General features: G+C 38.4%; 1 long non-coding RNA gene across 1 annotated transcript in view; it reads left to right on the forward strand.

Moving 5' to 3' along the window:
* The window catches only part of LOC137147640 (uncharacterized), a 271,440-nt gene that overhangs the window by 233,926 nt on the left and 16,425 nt on the right, over positions 1–21,089 (forward strand). The window contains exons 2-3 of the long non-coding RNA XR_010918278.1: positions 4,630–4,790; positions 5,674–5,784. This is a non-coding gene — a long non-coding RNA (uncharacterized lncRNA). The remainder of the gene's footprint in view (positions 1–4,629; positions 4,791–5,673; positions 5,785–21,089) is intronic.

Here is a 21,089-nt window from a genome sequence, read left to right on the forward strand (position 1 = left end):
CCCAGCTCTCCTGAGTTGTAGGCTATTGACTTAGTCATTGGACCATCCTTCTTTTCAACAAGTCATTAACCATGGACTTTGGTGACTGACATCTCCATCTTTAATATTTTTTGTAAACACAAAGTATTTTAAAATAGAAAAACAGGGAAAATTTAACCCAGTTATAACCATATAATAAATGTGACATAATAATTATTATCATGGCAATTATATGTTCATTAAAAACAAACAAACAAACTGAAGTCATCACCACGCAGAAGGAAATCTGTCATCTGCCAAAGAGACTGGGGCATAGCTATGATCAAACACATCCATGTTTCTCATTCCATAAACTGATCAGAATAGTTGCTAAAGAGCATGCTAGCTGTTATAGTTCCAATCCAGCAAAACTCTTAAGCAAGCCCTTAACTTTAAGCACATTAACTTTAAGAACTTCAAGCAATTTAACTTTAAGAACAGTCCCAGTGACTTGAAGAAGCTATTTTTAAAAAATGGACAAAGATCTTAAGAATGCTATTAAACTGACTTCATTGGGCTTATTCATATACTTAAAATTAAGCGTGGGATTAAGAGGTTTTCCTAACTCAAGTCAGAGGCCTCTGGGCGCAACAACACTTCTGCCACAGCACTCCTTTGCACTGTAAGGGAGATGCATTTAAAACTGTTTATAGGAAACCTGATTGTTACATCACTGTCTCACTCACAATATTTGTTTATTGAAATGTTGTGCTTGTTCTGTTAGTGGGACTGATCAGTTTTCTAGCAGCAAGAATCAAATGGAATTAGTGACATGGACCCTAACAAAAGTCATCACAAACTAAATTTTAAATTGTGTTATAGTTGTTCACTTCCAGAAGAACATAAGAACGATCTATCTAGCTCAGTATCCTGTCTTCCAACGGTGGCCAATGCCAGGTGCTTCAGAGGGCATGAACAGAACAGCTAATCATCAAGTGATCCATCCCTTGTCACCCATTCCCAGCTCTGGCAAACAGAGGCTAGGGACACTTCAGAGCATGGTTTTGCATCCCTGCCCATCATGCCTAATATCTGTTAATGGACCTCTCCTCCATGAACTTTAGTTCTTTTTTTGAACCCTGTTATATTCTTGGCTTTCACAACATCCTCTGGCAAAGAGTTCCACGGGTTGATTGTGCATTATGTGAAGAAATACTTCCTTTTGATTGTTTTAAACCTGCTGCCTATTAATTTCATTTGGTGACCCTTAGTTTCTGTGTTGTGAGGCGATAATAAAACTTCCTTATTTACTTTCTCCACACCAGTCAAAAAGGCCTCTATTATATCCCACTTTAGTCATCTCTTTTCCAAGCTGAAAAGTTCCAGTCTTATAAACATTGTGCATTGGTCTGCATTTATCAACATTGAATTTCATCTGCCGTTTTGTTGCCAAGTCACCCAGTGTTATGAGATATCTTTGTAATTCTTCGCAGTCTGTTTTGGACTTAACTATCTTGAGTAGTTTGGAATCATCTGCAAATTTTATCACCACATTGTTTACCCCTTTTTCCAGATCATTTATGAAGATGTTGAACAGCACTGGTCCCAGTACAGCCCCCTGGGGGACACCATTATTTACTTCTCTCCATTCTGAAAACTGGCCATTTATTCCTATCCTTTGTTTTCTATCTTTTAACCATTTACTGATTCAGGAAAGGGTCACTGAATGGGATGGGAACCCATTTGTGTGTAATAGTAACTTACAACCACCTTCCTTTTCCTTCTTGAAAGATTTCATTAGGTGATGCCATAATCCAACATTTGAATATCCACCAACTTGCAATATTTTTGCTCTGGACCCTCCACTAAGGTTCCCTAAATCTGTTTTAAACAAGAAAATGAATAAGAATCAATGAAAATGCTTTATTTTATGCATTTCAGGACATTCATTTGTTGTCCTCCCCCTCCCCCTTGAGGCACTTGCCATGTTTACCACTGTTTTGTCACTGACCTGTAACTAATGCAACTTCTGGTGCACTACAAAGGCTGTGTTCTGCCCTTCTTTTGACTTGTACATTAGCCCTATCATTGAGCAAAACATTCCTGGCATCAGACTGGAGAACTTTAAATTGATACATTCCTTACATTGCAGAGTGCAAGCAAGAATGATTGCGGGTGTTATATGGGAAAAGAGAAGAAAGCATCTTTCAATTTTATTGCAGAGAGCCATTTCACATTGATGTAAGAGTTCCATCATTGAAGAGGCCATTTTAAATCACCCTCTAGACACTGAGACCACTCTATGAGCTGTCCGAAATCTTTCTGTAGGGATGTTTGTTGGTATCACTGGTTATCTGTAGCTTTGGTCTACATATTCTCCATCATCCAAAAGCTAAATTCTATTCGGAACATTAATTCCTGGTACTCATGTGAAATACTGTCTCTTTTTTTCTCCACCTTACTTTACTATATGTTGTTTAAGATTTAGATTGTCTTTCTGCCAAATGTTCAGGCTTCAAGAAGAACTTTAAAAGCAATAACACTGATGCTGTGTGCAAATGTCATGCTTGAAGAAATGTTCTCAGCAGTCCATAGGAAAGTAAAGTGAGAATTAATTCACATTCAAGGCATCACAGAGACTGAATGGTTGAAAATCAAGCAATAGATAAAAGAAACAAATGGATTTGACTTATTTATTTCAGCATCAAATACATCATAAAAAGAGATAGAAAGACCAGACAGAAAAGGTGTGGTGGGGGGAAAAAGAAAACATTGTGCGTTCTGCTGGCTTGCCTATCATTTCTGGAGCTCTCCGAAAGGCTGTCAATATGAAAAATAAATCCCTACAAACTGTAGGCATGTCATTTTAATCTTTCGAGACAGTAAAGTTAGTTGCTGCCATAATTTGATTTATCACAATGTTCAGAGGTGTTGTAACACTGATGTGAAAAAACTCCTGGTACAGTACCTCCAGAAATGAGAGCTCTTCTGTTCTTTTTTAGTTTCTTATCACCATGGTATCTGAGATTTCCCAGGTATTTATTTCCAGTATTTGCAGAGGTGATGCAATGGCTTGGATGAAGTTCTCAAAAGCCAAGTCTTCTAAATGCACATGTTCAGGATGAAAGACATACGAGGCCGCTGTTGGCACTGTAATAGTGTTTCCAAAAATCCTGGCTTCTAGAAATGATGCTTTCAGTTGCAGAATCAAATTGCAATACATTCACAGATCTAGCTACCCTGTAAATTTACCTAACAACATCGGCTGAAGAAGAGCTGTAAATCACAGCCCTTAGTACAGTAAGAGGTGTGTGAAGGTGCAGCACTTCATTGGCATTGTGCTATCTGAAGTGGTGGGAGAATGCGAGCCTGAGCATCTGCTATTGCATATTTCAATGAGGTTGATCGTGAAAGGGGACAGCTGGCAGGGTGTTGGATCACAGGCTTCTGGAATTTTCTTCTCCCCACCCCTTTGTCCAAAATAGCTTGAAACTGATGACCTTCTGGGCAGGTTGAAGGAACTGTTTATTTGACAAGGTTCTATGGAAGATTAAGAATCTACTTTTGGGAGGGTGGGTGGTTTTCTGTTGCTCTGATGTACTGTATAGCTGAGTTATCTGTAGAGCCAGTTGGCCAAAAATTAAAAAAAAAAGTATTTTTCAGCAGAATGTGCTGATTTCTCCATTTTTGACAAACGTATGATGGATCCCTGACAGGGTCCTGGTGGATAAAACCCTGCCTGCTAGTCAGATTTTGAAACCTGCTTCACAGGTAGGGTTCAGTTGGTACAACCAGGTTTCCTGCCAGTTTGCCCACCCAGCTCCTCTGCAGCTGGGCAGCCCACGGTGCTAGGGTGCATGTGCAGTCTGGTCCGCACAGTGAGAGGCTTGAGCACGTTCACTGAGGGTGGAATCTTCAGAGGTTTTATCTATGACATTTGAGAGAACCTCTATGAAGCGTGCGTGAACTGCAATTTTTCAGCGTGTCGATTTTCATGGGGATGGTGAAAGGCAACAACCTAGCACAGAGACAGCCTCCTCGGTGGCATACCGTGAGTCTCTGGTGCCTGTGGGCCAATACTTGTATTTGTTTCCCCCTCCCCCACTGGCGGCAGTGTCCCATGGGGGGAGGATCTGCAGGCCCATTTCCCGTTCTCCCGCACATTCTTCCCCACTGTGGAGATGGCGGGTGCGGTGGGAAGCAGGAGTGCCGGACAGATGCCCCCAGGCCACCTGACAGCAGGGGGGAGGAAGGCTGCCTGGCCCCTGCATGGCGAGGGTCCCTGTGGTACCCTTGTTGTGCCCAGCGCGGGGGCAGAGGGACCGGGAGAACATTTTTTTCCCCCCAACAGTGGGAGCCCTCAACCGCCGGCAGGTCTGAACTGGGGTCGGCATGGCTGCTGGGGATGTCAGGAGGGGGCAGCTCCTCCGAGGTGGACCCAGTTGGCTCCCTCCCCAAGCTGGCGCCTGGGGCATGGCCCCCTCCTGGCACACCACTAAGCCTCTTCCTCCCAGCCATACTTCAAGTCCCTGCTTCAAAGCATGGAGCTGCTAGATCATTTAAAAAAAAAAAAAAAGTCACCAGAATTTTTTAACATGGGCAAACCTTACTTTTCCTCTAGCCTTATTCTCAGAAGACTAAAATGTTTTTCCTTTTTTTTTTTTTTTAAAGAAAGTAAAAGAAGGAAATTCACTCTGAGGCAGGTACCCAGCATGGAAAATGTCAGCCCAAATGGTTAAAGTTTGACCAAGTTATAAGCAATGGACAACAATGGCGTACAATGGGAACTTCTGTGCAACCCAGTTAATAGGTGGTGCCTCCAACCAATAAAGGTTAGTTGATATGTTGCCTGTGTATGCGTGTAGATGGTCATTATTATGTGGTTGTACGTTTAAATTGTTAGAATGCTTGGAGATTTTGCTGTTTAATTATAAAAATTCCTTTAGACATTCTCCAATAGCTGTGCGTTTCTTTCACTGTGGCTCCTTTGACCCCACTTTTCTACATTGAAATATATTTATCTCACAGAGTTCACAGGAAGTTTAACAGCTGTCTGATGTGGGCATAAAGACTTTTATTTTATTTTACTTTTTAACTTTATATTTCAAGTTCTTCTTTAAAATGCACATAAATTAGCATTAGATATATGCAGATTCAATATGAAACAACCCAAAACTCCCTTATTTGTCAGATATGATTAGACTGCCTTTTAACAAGTTTTGTAAAATGTGCTGAAGTGGTGTCGCTATGGACGTATTCCCAGCAGTGTCTGAGGAGATATGAAAAAGTTCCCTCGCTATTCCAGTTTGATCAGAACTACAGAGGTCCACATCAGGCTGTACCAGGCTTGATCACTGAGATTTCCATTAATTTTTAAGCCTTTTTCTAAAATCTGATTTATAAATTATTTAGCGGTTTCTTCGTTACAAAGAAATCTGGGAGAAAATAAATGTCTTCAGCTCCTTCTTACTTATTTGACTGTGTCAGGTTTTTTACCTTCCCTTATTATCTACTGCTAATACTCCAAATAAACTGAAATGTCTCTTTGTTCCCTGCTTACCTGCTATACGCAAATAAATGCACAAGAGGAAAGAATCAATATAATTAATTCAAACGCCGGCTGAAATTGAGCTTGTGAATGATAAATTCCTCAGTGATCATTATGGCTGGACAAATCTGAGATCACCTATTTCTGTTTTGGACTCTCTTCAACAGGAAGAGATGCCTAGCCAGCTTGGTTCAGTGACTGTAGCTTTTTGAAGATCTGACTGGTTATGTGTATGAGATATTGAGGCAGCCTTTCTGATTACTTGATAAGGAAGACAGGTTAGTATGTTTTGTTGTTGTTTGTTTTTAATATAGCAGGAAATTTCACCAGAGTGACGTCTTTCAGCGAGAAAGATGGAGTTCTGGCTACACTGCATCACTCGGATATTATAGTTGGCAGTCACTGACCCTAGCTCATTGAATATAGGAAGGCTCTGAGCACTGCAGTGCAGTTCTGTTATGTGGGACTGAACTGGGAAAATTACCAGAACCACACATGGGGGAACTAAGCCCATCTGTGTACTGGGAAACCTTGGCTTCCTGATCTCCGAATCGTATGGATATTATTCTCCTGTAATGAGGAGAGGGAGAATAATCAGTGATGGGGGGGGGAGCTATTGTTTCCCTGAGACAGAGAGAGTCCTTCTCTTCTCTGGGCCCTTCACAAAATGCATAATCAATTATGTGGGCTCTGTGTTGGCTGGGCTCCTTAAGAAGTAGAACAAATGGCTCCCCAAAAATTCCTGTAAAGCCAAATAAGTTAAACAAAACAAAAAAAAAAAACTGAAAGCTGAAACGAGCAAGGATGTTCAGACATTATTTTGGTAAAACATTAACAGTGGGTTAGGTTTAGATCTCTCATCTGACAATAAGCTCTCCTTTGGGAGAAAATAACCCGCCTCTTTTCTGTTCAGCTCCTATATGAATCTTTGATAAATCACTCTCTGCAATTGTACTAAACTACTGCTGCTTTGACATACTGTGTGATCTCAGTTCTCTGCTTCATAGATCCATTTTTGGATCTGTAAGTCAACTTTTATTCCAAGATCATATAAACTTAAACATATATACCCCTAGAGATAACAGCATAGGACTAGACCAAAGGGGCTTGATTTTTAATGTCTTTAGGTGTCTAAAGATGCACATTGGCACCTAGCAGGTTCTTCAAAAGCACCTAAACACTTAACTTAGATTGATTTGAAAGGAAGTGCTTAGGTGCTTCTGAAAAAACCACTCTGTGCCTATCCACATCTTTAGATGTCTAAATACTTTAAAAATCTGACCCTAACTCCCCCAAAGACAGCCTCTCTAATATTGTGTTATATTTTATTTATATTCCCCAGTTATAATTTTATGATAAACTTGCACTCCTCCTGTTATATTTGAGTTCCTGTTCTGGGGAATTGTGTATGCTCCCTTATGCACTATAGCCAATGTTGCTATTGATTTTCAGAGAATGTTGCAGACTCAGTCATATTTATATCGTACTGATGGTCTTTGAAAGAGACATAGACCCTGACTTTCACATCTACTTGCACTAATGAGCCTGCATACTGTTTTGTTCAATCAATGCCAGATAGTATGTGTGTGCACAAACACTGATGAGTTTTTGCACAACACACCTTCTTATTTACAATAAGATCTTTTTACACCATTCTGGCAGGGATGGGCCCTTAATGGGAATAAGAATCATGCTCATTTACTCATGTGAGTCAGTATTGGGATACACATAACACAGAAGGCTTTGCACATGTGCAAGCTGTGGCATGTTTATCAAAATGTAATCAGGAAGTAACTATATCACATAGGGTCAGATACTGCTCTCCACTTACAGTGCTAGAAGGGAGGCAAAAGAGATGGAATTGGCGCCGGAGAGTAGAGAAAGGTGAACAGCTGGCAAGTTTCATATTTGTTTGGCCTGTTGGGAAATGAACGGGGGAGAAGCTTCTCCATGTGGTGGGGTTCTCGTTAGGAAACAAGTGGAAGAGTTAATGCTAAGTCATAGGGACAGTATGATAGATACTTTCCAGGTATGTAGGATGTCATGCACTGAAGAGTTTACACTCTAAGTAGACCATATATAGGTAAAGGGTGGGGAGGATACAAAACTAGACTTTTTTTTTTTTTTTCATTTTATTCCTTCCTTTCTTTTATATTATAACCCATTTCTGCTTCCTGCCAGTCTCTATCTGGATTGAGCCCTCTCTTTTCCTTATTGGGTATGGACTGTTCTATGTGTGATTCATTGTGTGTGCTAGAATCTAGAATGCTTTTCCAATGTGCCTCCATTTACCAGAAGTGCTAGTTTGTGAAGATCTGAGAAGAAGCTGTAAGACTTGTGCATGCCCTGTTCTTGTCTCCAGGGTCTTGTAAATAATTTACAATAATTTGGATTTAAGCAAAGAAGAATTAAGAAGCTGTCTGCTTGCTAGTGAATATTAATGAGCCCTGGAAACATGATCATTGTGAAGTACATATTAGTATTAAGGGTGCCCTTCTTCAATTTCATTTAATCACCAAACTACCTAAAAGAAATGAGAATGCAACAAATAATGTCTAGTCATTTAGCAAGTCACTCTATTATAAGTATTAAGGGCATGATTCCGATCTCACATGATGTAAATTGGGTCATCAATCAGGGTTTTGCTAATGTAAAACCATTATAAGGTCCTGAGTCAGCAAAATACTTAAGCATGTGGCTACCTATAAGCATGTCAGTAACCTCTTTGAAGTCATTTGAGCTACTCAGTTACCTATGTATTTAAGTAGTTTGCTGAATAAGCCCAAATGAGTATACAGCTAAAAGTCTTGGTGTAGCCGTGTTGGTCCCAGGATATTAGAGAGACAAGATGGGTGAGGTAATATCTTTCATTAGACCAACTTCTGTTAGTGAAAGAGACAAGCGTTTGAGCTACACAGAGCTCTTCAGACATGGGAAAAGGTACTCTGGTCTGGAAGAAGAACTCTGTGTAGCTTGAACACTTTTCTCTTTCACCAACAGAAGTTGGTCTAATGAAAGATATTACCTTACCCGCCTTATCGCTTTATACAGCTAAAACAAATTTACATGAAACTATTGCCCCCATAAATATGTTCAGAGTCCATAGCTCTTTCCAAACTCCAAATCATACAAAAGACCCCTCAAAATCAACACTAACTACAGATAAAATTAAGATGACAAAACATATAAATACATGCCTCAAAATTTGCATGCTTGTTTATTGATGAAATATCATTATTTAGTAGTCCTTCTAATGGCTATAACAATATTTCTTATCTTCATACTTTAACTTCCAGCACTCTCAATACATTCCATGAATAATTTCCCTATGTTTTTAAAAAATTCTTCCCCTTCTCCTTTATTTTATCAATCACTTTCTCAAGAGATACTATCTGACTATGGCCATTCCACTTTTGCTGGGGGAGCACTGCTTTAAAATGTCTCTTCTTATTTTTAATGCATAAATCATAATATAATAAATCATAAATATCATATAATATATAATACATCATCAATCATGCTAGCATAAATCGGGCTCCCTCCTATACTAAAATCATTTGGGGGAATAACCTCCTAGAGCACATGATGACATTGATTCAGAGGGGATAATAAAGCTGTTATCATACAAAGAGCACATTGTACACTATTCTTTCCTCTGAAGTGCCAGAGGGAAGGAATCTTCTTTATAATGGGAGTGCCAAGAAACTTTTCCCATTTCCTCTTCATAATGCCATGCACTTACATTCTCTCTGGGCATGTATCACATTTGTAAGAACAAGGATGAGGTTAATAGATTTTAAAAGAAAAACACAATTTGCTGATAGTTTGGGACCATCGTCCAGGTATGTATAATGAGAGTAAAACAACTGCAAGGAATGGACTTAGTGATCGATTCTGTGCCACTGGGGATACTAGTGAATGTACAGACATTACTTTATTTTTCTGTTTGCTGATATTTCCCTACAGATAGTGCAACAGTATTAAAACTCTTGTAAAAGAGTTGTAAATCTTCTGGTTGAGAATTATAGAATTTTAACAAAATGCCATACGTGATTTGCTTGGGGGAAAAAAGTTTCAAAGAGGCTTGGCATTCAGGGGTGCTGAACAATTCTCAGTGACTGAAACTGTTCATCACTGCTGAGAATCTGGACAATAAAAAAAACTTTTTTATTATCTTTATCTCAGCATATTAGACTATAAAAGGCATATGATTTTTGTTTGTTTGTTTGTTTCTACAGCATTACAAGCATCGCAATATTTTTCCCCAGAGAGCATTCGCTAAAGGATATTGTCCATATGCTGCTTTTGAGAACATAGAATCTTTAAAACCTCCTTGACAGCATATACAATGCATCACACTTTTATTTTCCACTTCAACCAACTTTGGGGGGGTGAGAGTTAAAGAGGAGACTAAGTGGAGATTGAGTATTCTCTGCAAAGAAGGGTTTAACTCCTTTAGACATCGAAGCTATTTTAAACCCACATTGCAGCTTGTTACTTTATACTGTTACCTGCGGTTCTTTCAATGCAAAGCTCTTGGTAACTTAAAGTTGGTGTCAAGAAATAAATCAATGGAGACACAGCCGTCCGACTGATAGATGGCTGGCATGAACAGCACAATACAGGACTGCTTTCACTTAAAGATGCACTTTATTCTAGTCTCAAGCACTTATACACGTCTGCAACATGTTCGTAAAACACCCCAAAAAACCATTATTATTGAAGTTTGGTGTTGCTTTCCAGTAGTACAATGACAGCCATCTAATTGGCCTCGCTTTCAGCTGCTGTTGGGGACCCAAAACTGTGTCCATGAAGCATCCCTGAAGAGTCCACCTACCCCATACTTTCTCCCCTTATTTATTGGGGTAGTGTAACAATAACATGTCAATAAAATAATTTTTTAAGCAAACAACTTCAAAGTTTAAGCAGGAGGTTTCCTCAAACCATAAATAACACAGATGCGTTTTTGCAGAGTCCACATGTTTTGAGGGCTATTAGATACACATCGCAAAGGGCATAGATAGATAAGCTTCCTGATTTTCCAAAGCACATTCCTCAGCAATTTCAACAGAGATCTTATCAGGAAGGGCAGAGGGACAGGCCCCACGCCCTTGAGTCCCCTTCCCTCCTGGTTTCTTGTTTAGATATGCTAAGGCCATTGCAGAGGCCTGCTAAGATCTACTGATTTAACTACTTTTGGCAATAAGCATGATCATCGATAATCCAATTATCGATAGTGGTCCAGGTTTCTTTTTCTGGTCCACCAATAGGGCGACCAGGTGACCCGATTTTATAGGGATAGTCCCAATATTTGGGGCTTTTTCTTATATAGATGCCTATCACTCCCCATCCCGTCCCAATTTTTCACACTTGCTGTCTGGTCACCCTATCCACCAAGATTTCCCCATACAAAACGTTGCAACAAGACTTTCCTACCAGTGCTAACAGAAAGATTGCACCGTTCTGCTTGTTGCATTGAATATTAATACACATATGTTTGTAAAGTACAAAGTACTTTACCCGTAGAATTAATTATTGCAAAGCACATTCAAATAAATATGTGGCAGTAGATTTTCATCTGCTGTTAATTAGTGCAGTTCCATATAAGTAATTGGAGATACTTGGTTTACATAAGGTGAGAGTCTGACCCATGGACTTAATGCTGCTGCATAAGGCAACGCAGCCCTCTACTAACAACAACTTGTGCTAATAAATTAGTGTTAATAATGGATTTTAAGATAATTGTTTCAGAATTATTTTTAAATTTAGCAGTGCTAACTTCAATAAAAATCCTGAAGACCAATAAGTATAATATCTAAGCTTGTAATCCTATGAACTGTTGGGTCTGGTCCCAGTCAGGTGTTTCAAATTAATCACCAGCATGGTTATTTTTTAATTTTATCTAACAAGTATGTTGCACATTCTGAGTCTCTAAACACCCTAAGGTTTTGCAGAGTAAAATGTTGCTGCCATGATGCCCTCATTAATAAAGTTCTCGTTAGTCTTGTTAGGTTGCTTTCTCCTGCATTGTGTTGCCAGGCTGTGATCTGAAAAGATCAACAGTGAGAATCCTTCTACTGCAGGATCACTTTATTTGTGGAATCATGGCAAAATCTGCTGTTGGTCTCCAGGAATCCAAGTGTGCTGCTGATAGTGTAGTCTCTATTACAGTGTATCTCTGTCATTTTCTGGCTAGGACAAAAATGCAAGTCCATGTACACTAGATCTTCTTTTGTTCCATGTGCAACTGGCTTGGGATCTTACTTTCAGCCCAGTAAATCAAATCCATAACTTCCCTTTTTGTTGGCAATTTCATTTGTTCCCAGCCAGACTTGATTTTCCTTCCCCAGTTCATAGCTATTTCATTGCTCTTAGGTCCATCAAGCTGCTTGCCATTTTGTCCCAGGAAGCCCTTTCTTCTTCACCTCTTTTAGCCCCTTTTCATTCCAGTGTGTTCAGCTGAATAGCATGTAGCCCAATTTCTATATCAAGACCTCAAACCTCACCATCAAGGAATGTCATGTTTTGTCTGATTCACTATTTAATTCTTCAAGCAATTCACTTATTGACTTATTTTCCCATGATGCCACAGACTATGTTCAGGAGTCTGTCCCTGCTGAATGCTCTTGCTGCTGAGATGCTGTGTTGAGCAGCTTTCAAGATGTTAATTTTTCCAGGCGTGATTCTCCCTTGTGACCGCCCTCCCCAAGCTTTCTTGTGTTTATTTAAACTCCCCACAGGCTAATATCTTGCAGGAATGCAAAATTCTCAATTTGGGGACTTACATGTTCAAATAAGATTACATTTCAGCCAGTTGACTGGAGCAAAATCAAATTGTGGCTATTCTGGTTGTTCTCCAAGAATCCCACCCCCAAACTACTCTCATTTTGGGTTGATGTGGGGATGGGGGTAGGAAAGAATAGACAAAGCAATAACTTCTTTGTGCAGGATTTCTGCAACTCACAGTGGGGTAAATTATGGGAGTGCAGTAGGAATGTGCACGCTGTGTTATGCCTTGAAGCATCACTATGACCAGACAGCTCTTGAGAGAAGTGGGGTCCATGCCTCCACCGCTTTCCTTTCCCTGTTTGAGGATATTTGTGCACAGAAGGAGAAACCTACATTTGCCCCTAGCTCTTAAACAACTTGCATGGAATGGAAGGAAAAACCCCTGCAACCTGCCCTTCCAGCACAGGTACTTATGCTAGGCACATGGCCAATGCAACCCAATGTCTCTTACCTGGACAACTTTGTTATAATGTATTGATTTTAATTTCTAGCCTGGAATATAAGGAGTGTGTCCACCACTGAGGGGGTGTGTCGGCTTTTTGGTATTTTCCATCGGATCCCCAGCTTCTGTGAAATTCTTATCTGGCAACAAAATCAAGGGCAACTTCTCTTTTTATCTGGTCAAGTGATTGTGACCATTTCTTACATTGTGGACCTTGCTTGCGTGGTCCATGCTTTTACCTCAGTTTAAATAAGAAAGAGCTACTGGCAAAGGGTCCTCTGTGAGAACTTAGGAATTCGCTCCATTTGATCCAAAATAGCCCAGATCTTTTGACCTTCAGCCACACTGCAAGTCCCACTCTTCCCAAACGTTTTGTGAGGGACAAGTGTGCTGAAGACTGAAATTTGTGCATCGGGGAGTTGGCCCTGTGATTGAAGGAGGCAAGGAGTTTTATGCTTTAAGCCATCCTGGTTTTTGGGGAGGTAGCTGCATTTATTTTTGTTGCACTGGACTGATCGTGTTTTTATTCATTATTTGTATTACCATAGTGCCTAGAAGCCCCAGTCATGGATCAGGATGCCATTGTGTTATATGGCAAAAGTGCTTAGGCTGGAATTTCCAAAGGTTCCTAAATGAGTTAGGCAGCCTGCTTCCATGGTTGGAGTTGGGTGTCTAACTTCCTTAGGTGCCTTTGAAATTCCCAGGCTTAGTGCTCTCTTAAATTCTTTATGTATCTAAATAAATAAAATACAGACTGTGCTTTTAGATCAACGGTGATTTTTTAAGTAACTCTGATGCTGTCATTTTCTATTGAACAAATTATTGGCAGTCATGTATTTCCTAATGTGGCACTGTTATTCTCACTGAAATACTGTACAGTCTGACATAATTATCTCAGTGCAAAAAGATAAGAAAATGGAGTGACTATGGTTCACAGCATTTTGCTATAGACAAAATCTTCCTCAACACATCATGGTCACAATTTGTCACTCATCTGTTTCATAATATTAAATATTTAATTATTTTATAATTAAATATTAACTGAATACAATGATTATGCCTATGGTGTAGCATAGAAGTAACATTTAATTAACTAGAGATATTTAATCTGAAACAGTTGAAGGTGATAAAAAATATGTAACAAGATATCCATGCAGAAACATACTCCTGTGGAGTAAAATACGATAACCACATGCCAGAATTGTAACAGATTGCAGAGAGTATGGTAATTTATTAGTACATAAATGATATAAGTGAGCAACTTCTAACTTTGACACACTTAGCACTGTATTTACTGGGTAAGGACCCAATCCTGCAGCTGTATCTGGGAATGCTGACTGCAGAGCCCCATTGAAATCAGCTGTATGGGAAACCATTGCACCTATACTCATTGCTCATGTTAGTATGCAGAGAGATTATAACTTCCTGGAAAGTGTTTTTTGACATTTGTTGGGGTAAAGCACTGTGTAACAATAAGTGGCTACTAAATATATTATGTGTAGTATGATTAACATGATTGCAAACTCACAAGGTCTGTAGCCTGATTTATAGATTATACTGGTTACTTAAGAATTCCCAGTTATCATTTCAAGGGTTTAGATGTTCTTGTCCAAGATCAGGCCCAGTATTATTTAAATTATTATATAGTTGGGAACCCTGATGTGCACAATTACAGCATTCACACTGTAGGAACTTTTCTATATTTACAAGTATTTTATTAACACATTTAGCACGGTCACAAACTCTGTAAGGTAGATAGAGGTACTATAGAATGTATCTGCACATCCACATATTCACACCATCCCTTCTTGAACAACCTGAAATGTTCGCCATAATCTTCCTCAACATCATCATCTTCCCCTTCATCATGAGTGGTCATCATTCTGGCACCTCTCAAGGACTAAATCTCCTTCTCTTACTGCCCTAAGGCTGGGAAGTAACTTTTTTAATATGCTACGCTGACGTCACTACATTTGATGCATATTCAGTAGGGGATTTTCCCCTTTTTCTTCTTGGTATTTCCTTACATTACTACAGGTATATTAATTATCTCAATCTATTATCATATATGTCAATTTGTTGCCATGGAACTCTTGTGGTTGGATCACGTACCTGTGGTTAGAAATTCTTCTTAAACACTCTATTTTCAGCTCCCCAGTACTTGAGCCTTTGGGCCATTTATCTGTTTAAAGTTCATAGGTCTCAAGCCTTGCTGAAGCCAATGTTTTACAGTACACAGGCCTGTAGGTTCCTTGTATTACTGCTGAATATAATGGAAAGCAGTGAATATAGTAAAGGCAAACTAGCCCTATGGGCTACGGGTCTGATACTTAAATGATTTCTCAAATAAAAGGCTGCAGTTATTAGGTGAACATTAGAGTATGTTCTGCTCTAGTTTGATTTCATTTAAATGTAATAAACTTTTAGGTGAATTTGATGAATATTAGAGTAGTGGCAAGAGCATAACATAGTTGTCTAGTCTCTTATTTATGTGAACATGTAGCATGATTTTTTTACAGGGATTTTGCATAACAATGAAGAGAATATACTTTATACCATGGAGAAATATGGTGAAAGCTGCTCTTAATTGTACACCTGTTTTTACATGCACATCCCTATTATCCCACCCATCACAGATTTAAGCTCGGAGTATCAAATTGATTTTTAAATCATCATAGGTCATGTCTAAAATCAGATCTCCTAAAATGAAAGCTTATTGGAGTGGTTCAAAAGCTGTGTACATACAGTTGTGTTATGAATGAGTATGTAACTAATTGTGAAACATTATTTGCTCCTCCCTCGACTATATATTTTGGATTTTTTCTTGAAAATGTGCTCTGTCTTGTTAACATGTATGATGTCATTTAAGATACAGCCTGACATGACATAACACTAAGTCACAAGTTATCCAGGAAGTTATTAAAAAACCAGATTATTTCAAAACAAACAAAACCTGCTGTTAAAGAAACTATAGTATTTTCCTCTTTGTTCATCCTACTGTACTTCAGATAGAAATACTATGGATATATATATATTTAACCATATCCATTTTTGCAGTGCATTGCATGGCTGAATTCAAACACATGTCCTGGTTACTCACAAGGTAGTGACAGGATTTTTTTTTTTTTATCCTGCAATACCTAAAACAGTGGTTGATGGTTTGTAATCTATTTTCACAGTTCTCTTCTCTGCAGTTTCTTATCTGTCTGTTGCAGTTGCATAGTGTAGATATAAATGTTGGAGGCTATTTACAGTGCACTTTGTGAAAGGTCAAGTACTGTTTCAAAGTCTTTATTAATTATATTATTTCCTGTTTTCATTCTGTTTAAAAGTATGCCAAAATCAATGTCTTTTGAGAATAATAATTAATAAAAACAATCTTGATCTGTTTGATCATTTGTCCATTAAGTGCCACAAAGAGCAGACATATTAATTGTTTTAGTTATAGATACATTATCTGGTTTCATATTTAACAGTCTCCACATCATAAGAATAGTCAGCATTACTAAATTGGTTAGTAATTTATTTTTGGAGCTGCAGTAGACACAATATACTGAAACGAAACAGCAATCATAGAATGTTATGGTTGTAAGGGACCTCAGGAGGTCATCTAGTCCAACCCTTTGCTTAAAGCAGGACCAACTCCAACTCAATCATCTTGCTTCAAGATTTACTGCTTCAATGGGCACAGTAGACTTCCATCTCTCAAGCTACAGTGGATGCTCATTCCTCCCTCACTTATTACCATGGGTATCTGCATGTGGGCGAGGTGGTGGGGAACAGGAGCAGAGGCGCTTTTGTCAGTAAGTGGGAATGGCAGCACAAGTACCCATCTGTGACCTTATCCCTGGAAATGCAGTGATTTTCATTGTTACCATTTCAAAATGGAAGCATCTAGTCAAGGCACCAGACCTGATAGTCATAAAGCAGACGCTTTCTCCTTCTTTGAGACTTATGTCATGCTCATTTATGGCTATTGCCTTACCATAGGGATATATATCCAAGTAGAAATTGTGTATGGACAGAGAAGACTACTAAAATAATCTTGTATCACACCCTGTATTCTGGCCCTCCATGCTATTGTGAGGTTGTGGTGGAGCATGTATTTCCTGTATGTATGTCACATTAGAAGCTGTACTTGTTTATGAAGTATGTGTGTATGTAGGGAGAGGCAGAAAGATTTACAAGGTTTTACATCAAAAACAAATGACTGAAAACTAATTGAAGGTTTGGAATGTGTTTAATTCACTAGGAACAAGCTTTAAAGTTCAGATCAAAATCTGATACTTCCTAGAGTTTGGGTGTGTTTGACTTTGGGGGTTTGATTCAAGTCAATCTCTACTTTCACCATTTGAAAAGTGGATCTCAAGCTATTCTTCCGACTGGCAAAAATCATAAAAAAGATAACATATACGGTGGGAACATTTAAAATTATTGTGCGAGTTCTGCACATAAACTAGTTCAAGTGGTATTCCCCATCTTAAGTAAAGGGAATAACTCTTAAACATTTCATAGTTCTAAAAATGGCACAAAGTCTCTATTTGCATCAGCTATATGTGGATTAAAATAAAGACCAGACTTTCAAAATCAGTGGAAAAATCAGGGATTACGTATCTCAGTTTGGGCCCACAAAACTGAGGCCCACAAAAATCAGTGACCAGTTGTGAAAATGTGGTTGCCCCCGTTAGATGTTCAACTGTGCAACTCCTGCAAACAGGAGAGTCGACAGCATTTGGGGGATGAATCTCGGAGACTGGCTTGCGATTGTCCATAAAATCTTAACCTCCTATTGGAAGGATAGCTCTCATGTTTCTAGTACAAGAATGACTATGATAATGGTGTGTTAAGCCACTGAACATCTGCAGCGGAAACGAGATATTCACAGGAGCACACTCATAGTGAGCAAAATGCTACTTCATTTTATAAAGAGTCCTGTGTCATCTCTTCTGATAAATCTGACTCTTACTAAACGTTACCACTACCTTTACCCACTTTTTAGGGTTTTTAGACACTTTAAACTCACCACATCACACTCTGATGTTTATGTGGAGTCTTTCCAATTGCATTTGTTTAATAAAAAGCTCTTCTAAGGAAGCGTATAGCAAAGATACTGTGCCACATTCCATTATTTCATCAAGATTACCTATAAGTGCTTCCATATTAATTGTCCTGGAATTTAAGATAATTCTGCAAACAGTCACCTACCCACCTCAGAATTCATTTTCCTTATTAAACAGATTGCCCTTCAGCCTTAATACATAAAAGCCTGGTTTACAAAACCATAAAAAGTAACATGAGTAAGGTAAATCTCACTAACAGCACAATTTACATCAGTTGTTAGTGTTAATTTATGAGCAGACTTTATTAAATCCATTTAGTTTTCTAAAAGGACTGTAAATTAATTCTGTGATTTGGGACACACTGAAGTTATTATTGCACAGCACCCTATTAAAACATTTTAATGTCCCTCGTCTGCACAAATACATTGTGATGCTGTGAAAGCTTCATCAGTTCTTTGGTATGTGTACCGCTGCAACCATACAGTGGCTTTCTTTAATGTACAAGAAAATTCAGGTGCTAATTAGATGTTTCCTATTTAAATACATTTGATTACACTTATACAATTGAGCCCCATTTGGGTTTTATGGATAATGGTTAAGTGGATTGTTTCTTGACAATCCCAATCCTACTATATGTCCATCACTGCTTACTGTTCCCATTAAAATAATTGCCAGTAAGTGCATACTACACATTAAACAATAGTAAACTGTATATATTCACAACTTGGTCACAAAACATATTATTGGATGAACATTTCTGTTATTTATAGAATAATTTATTCAAAAAAATACTGCAAACTGCTATTTGTGGAATAAATTATTCAATATAAAATTGGAAAATTCCCTGAATGAAATATTAAAAAAACAATTTTATTCCTTTGTGTTCAAATGTCATCACTAATGTAAAATACAAGACACTTATGAAGTGTGATCAAATACCTTTCAGAGCAGAGATGTGAAAAGGTAAATTTAACACCTCACAGGTGTTAAGAGCCATAAATAACCAATGTTTAGCAGTAATTTAATCCTTTGTCAATCAAAGTATTTGTTACAGAGAAAATGTCTTGCTGAGAATGTTTTGTTTAATGAAAATGCTTGTTTGTTTGTGTACCAAAGTGTTGTTTTACTAGACTGGCAAAAAGCATGCAACACTCTCCCAATAGTGTACAAAACCACAAATATGATTAAAGATGATGGGTTTTATTGGTAGCAGTAGCAATAATAATCTATATTCCATCAGCAGTATTGCACAAACAAAGCAAAGACAAGTACACAAGGTCCTAATCACGTATACTGTCTTGGCAGCACTTTGTGTAATGCTTGTACAGTGGGTTACCCTACTGTATGTTAGATAATTAAATAATTTGTTGTGTTAGCAATACAGTATCCTGAAATTAAATGGGGAACAAAAAGATGGGCCAAATCTGAGCCCCTTACTCAGCTTTTAGTGGGTCTGCTATTTATTTCAGTGAGCGTAGAGAATAAAGTCCTCATGTTGGTATTTAAAGAGAAAATATATCATATATGTTGTTGTATCTTGTTGAGTGTTGATAGTAATTGAAGACTTACACATGGGCTTAAATTGAAACATTAAGCAGTCCCATTGAATTCAACAGGACTGCTTATATGTTGAAACTTATGCATATGTGAAATTCCATACAGGATGGGGGGAATGTGTAAAGATATGGAGATTTTGATTAATTGGCTGTATCATGATAATAAGCATTGATGACTCTAGAACAGTCACCAAAGAGCTAAAGATAGAAACAATGAATGATTTTGTTTTGTTTTTCCTTTTTTTTTTTTTTACAACTAAATGATCATTAATTAATGAATGACTATAAATTTCATTTGTTATTTGAAATGGTAACTTTTTTATTGGCTAAGTAAATTTCTGTTCTGTTATTTTATTTATTTGTAGAGCCAAATGGTCTGATTTGTCCCCTGACTGACATTGACTAGTCGATTAAAAGTGGAACTCCTATGAAAGTAAGACCTTGTGTGCATGGTTTGGGACAAAGCACGTGAAAGGGGTATGATTTCTAAAGCACTAATTGGGCCGCATGGCCCTTCTGGTGCACACTAAAAGTTTCCTAGTGCGCTTTACCATAATGAAACAAAACTATGTTAAACTGCACTAGGGAACTTTTAGTGTGCACCAGAAGGGGCCATGCGGCCCAATTAGTGCTTTAGAAATCACACACCCACCCACCCCTTCGTGGGCACTGCCATACTATATAGACATACCCTAAGTTACTACTCACTGGGAGTGTAAGGATGGCAAAATCTGCCTCTGCGGTGCTTTGAGCACCTGGATATAGTGCCCAACACCCCCTATAAGCATCCAGGTTGGGATTTGCTGTACGTATGTATTGATTTTTATTTATTCATCTGAAGGAGACATTTCTCACCCAATTTCTAATGTCCACATTGTGTTAAATGGGACCTTTGCTCAAAATGCACACATGCCACTGGGGTGGGCGGTAGTACAAAACACTTAGACGGAAAATAGATCTGGCTGACTGGAGGCAGTCACCCTATATGTCTGTGTGGGAAGCGTAGGCGATACTGATACTGACTGCACTGTGGTCAATAACTTGCACTTTCTGTAGTTCAAATTGTACACATGCAGGCTGTCAAGGATGTCACATTTTATCTGATACTTTGTGACAGATTTAGCACAGTTCTTAGCTGGGAGATTGAGTGTTTGGACCAAATGTTCCAACACCAACGCTTACAGCAAAGAGCCAGGGAGCTGTTTGTCATGCAAATACAAATAACTGACACTGCACTGGTGGCATTTTGCTGCAGAAAAGTCTGCTTTACTGAGGAAGAAAGTTTACTATTTGTATTTCAGGTATAGGCAGTCCAGTAACAATCTCCATTTTAAAACTATGTATGCAAGTAAATATAGAATGAAGCAATTAACAACCCATTTTTTTTAACATTGTACCACTGTCTTTTTATAGCTCTTTTCTTTTATTAAGCGATAATGGTCATTTTATTTTTAATGTGGCTACTTTTATCCTAAAAGTTATAGACTGATTTAAAAAAAAAATATTGTGAATTATTTACAAGCGGATGTACAAATGATACAAAGGAAACATTTCATCACTTCTTAATAATGAAGACATAGTTTGAGATGTATTTCCAAGATTTCAGTTTTGGGGATCAGGAAGAAATTTTTCCCTTAGGGGAAGATAGACAGGTTGTCCAGTGAGTGGGTTCCCCCCCCTCTTCTCACAACAGCCTGGAGGCCCAATTTTAGATTAATAAGGATTAAGTGTAGGAT

Source organism: Emydura macquarii, unplaced genomic scaffold, assembly GCF_026122565.2.
Source record: "Emydura macquarii macquarii isolate MOO-44397 ecotype Brisbane River unplaced genomic scaffold, CSIRO-AGI_Emac_v2 contig_561, whole genome shotgun sequence".
NCBI classification, from domain to species: Eukaryota; Metazoa; Chordata; order Testudines; family Chelidae; genus Emydura; species Emydura macquarii.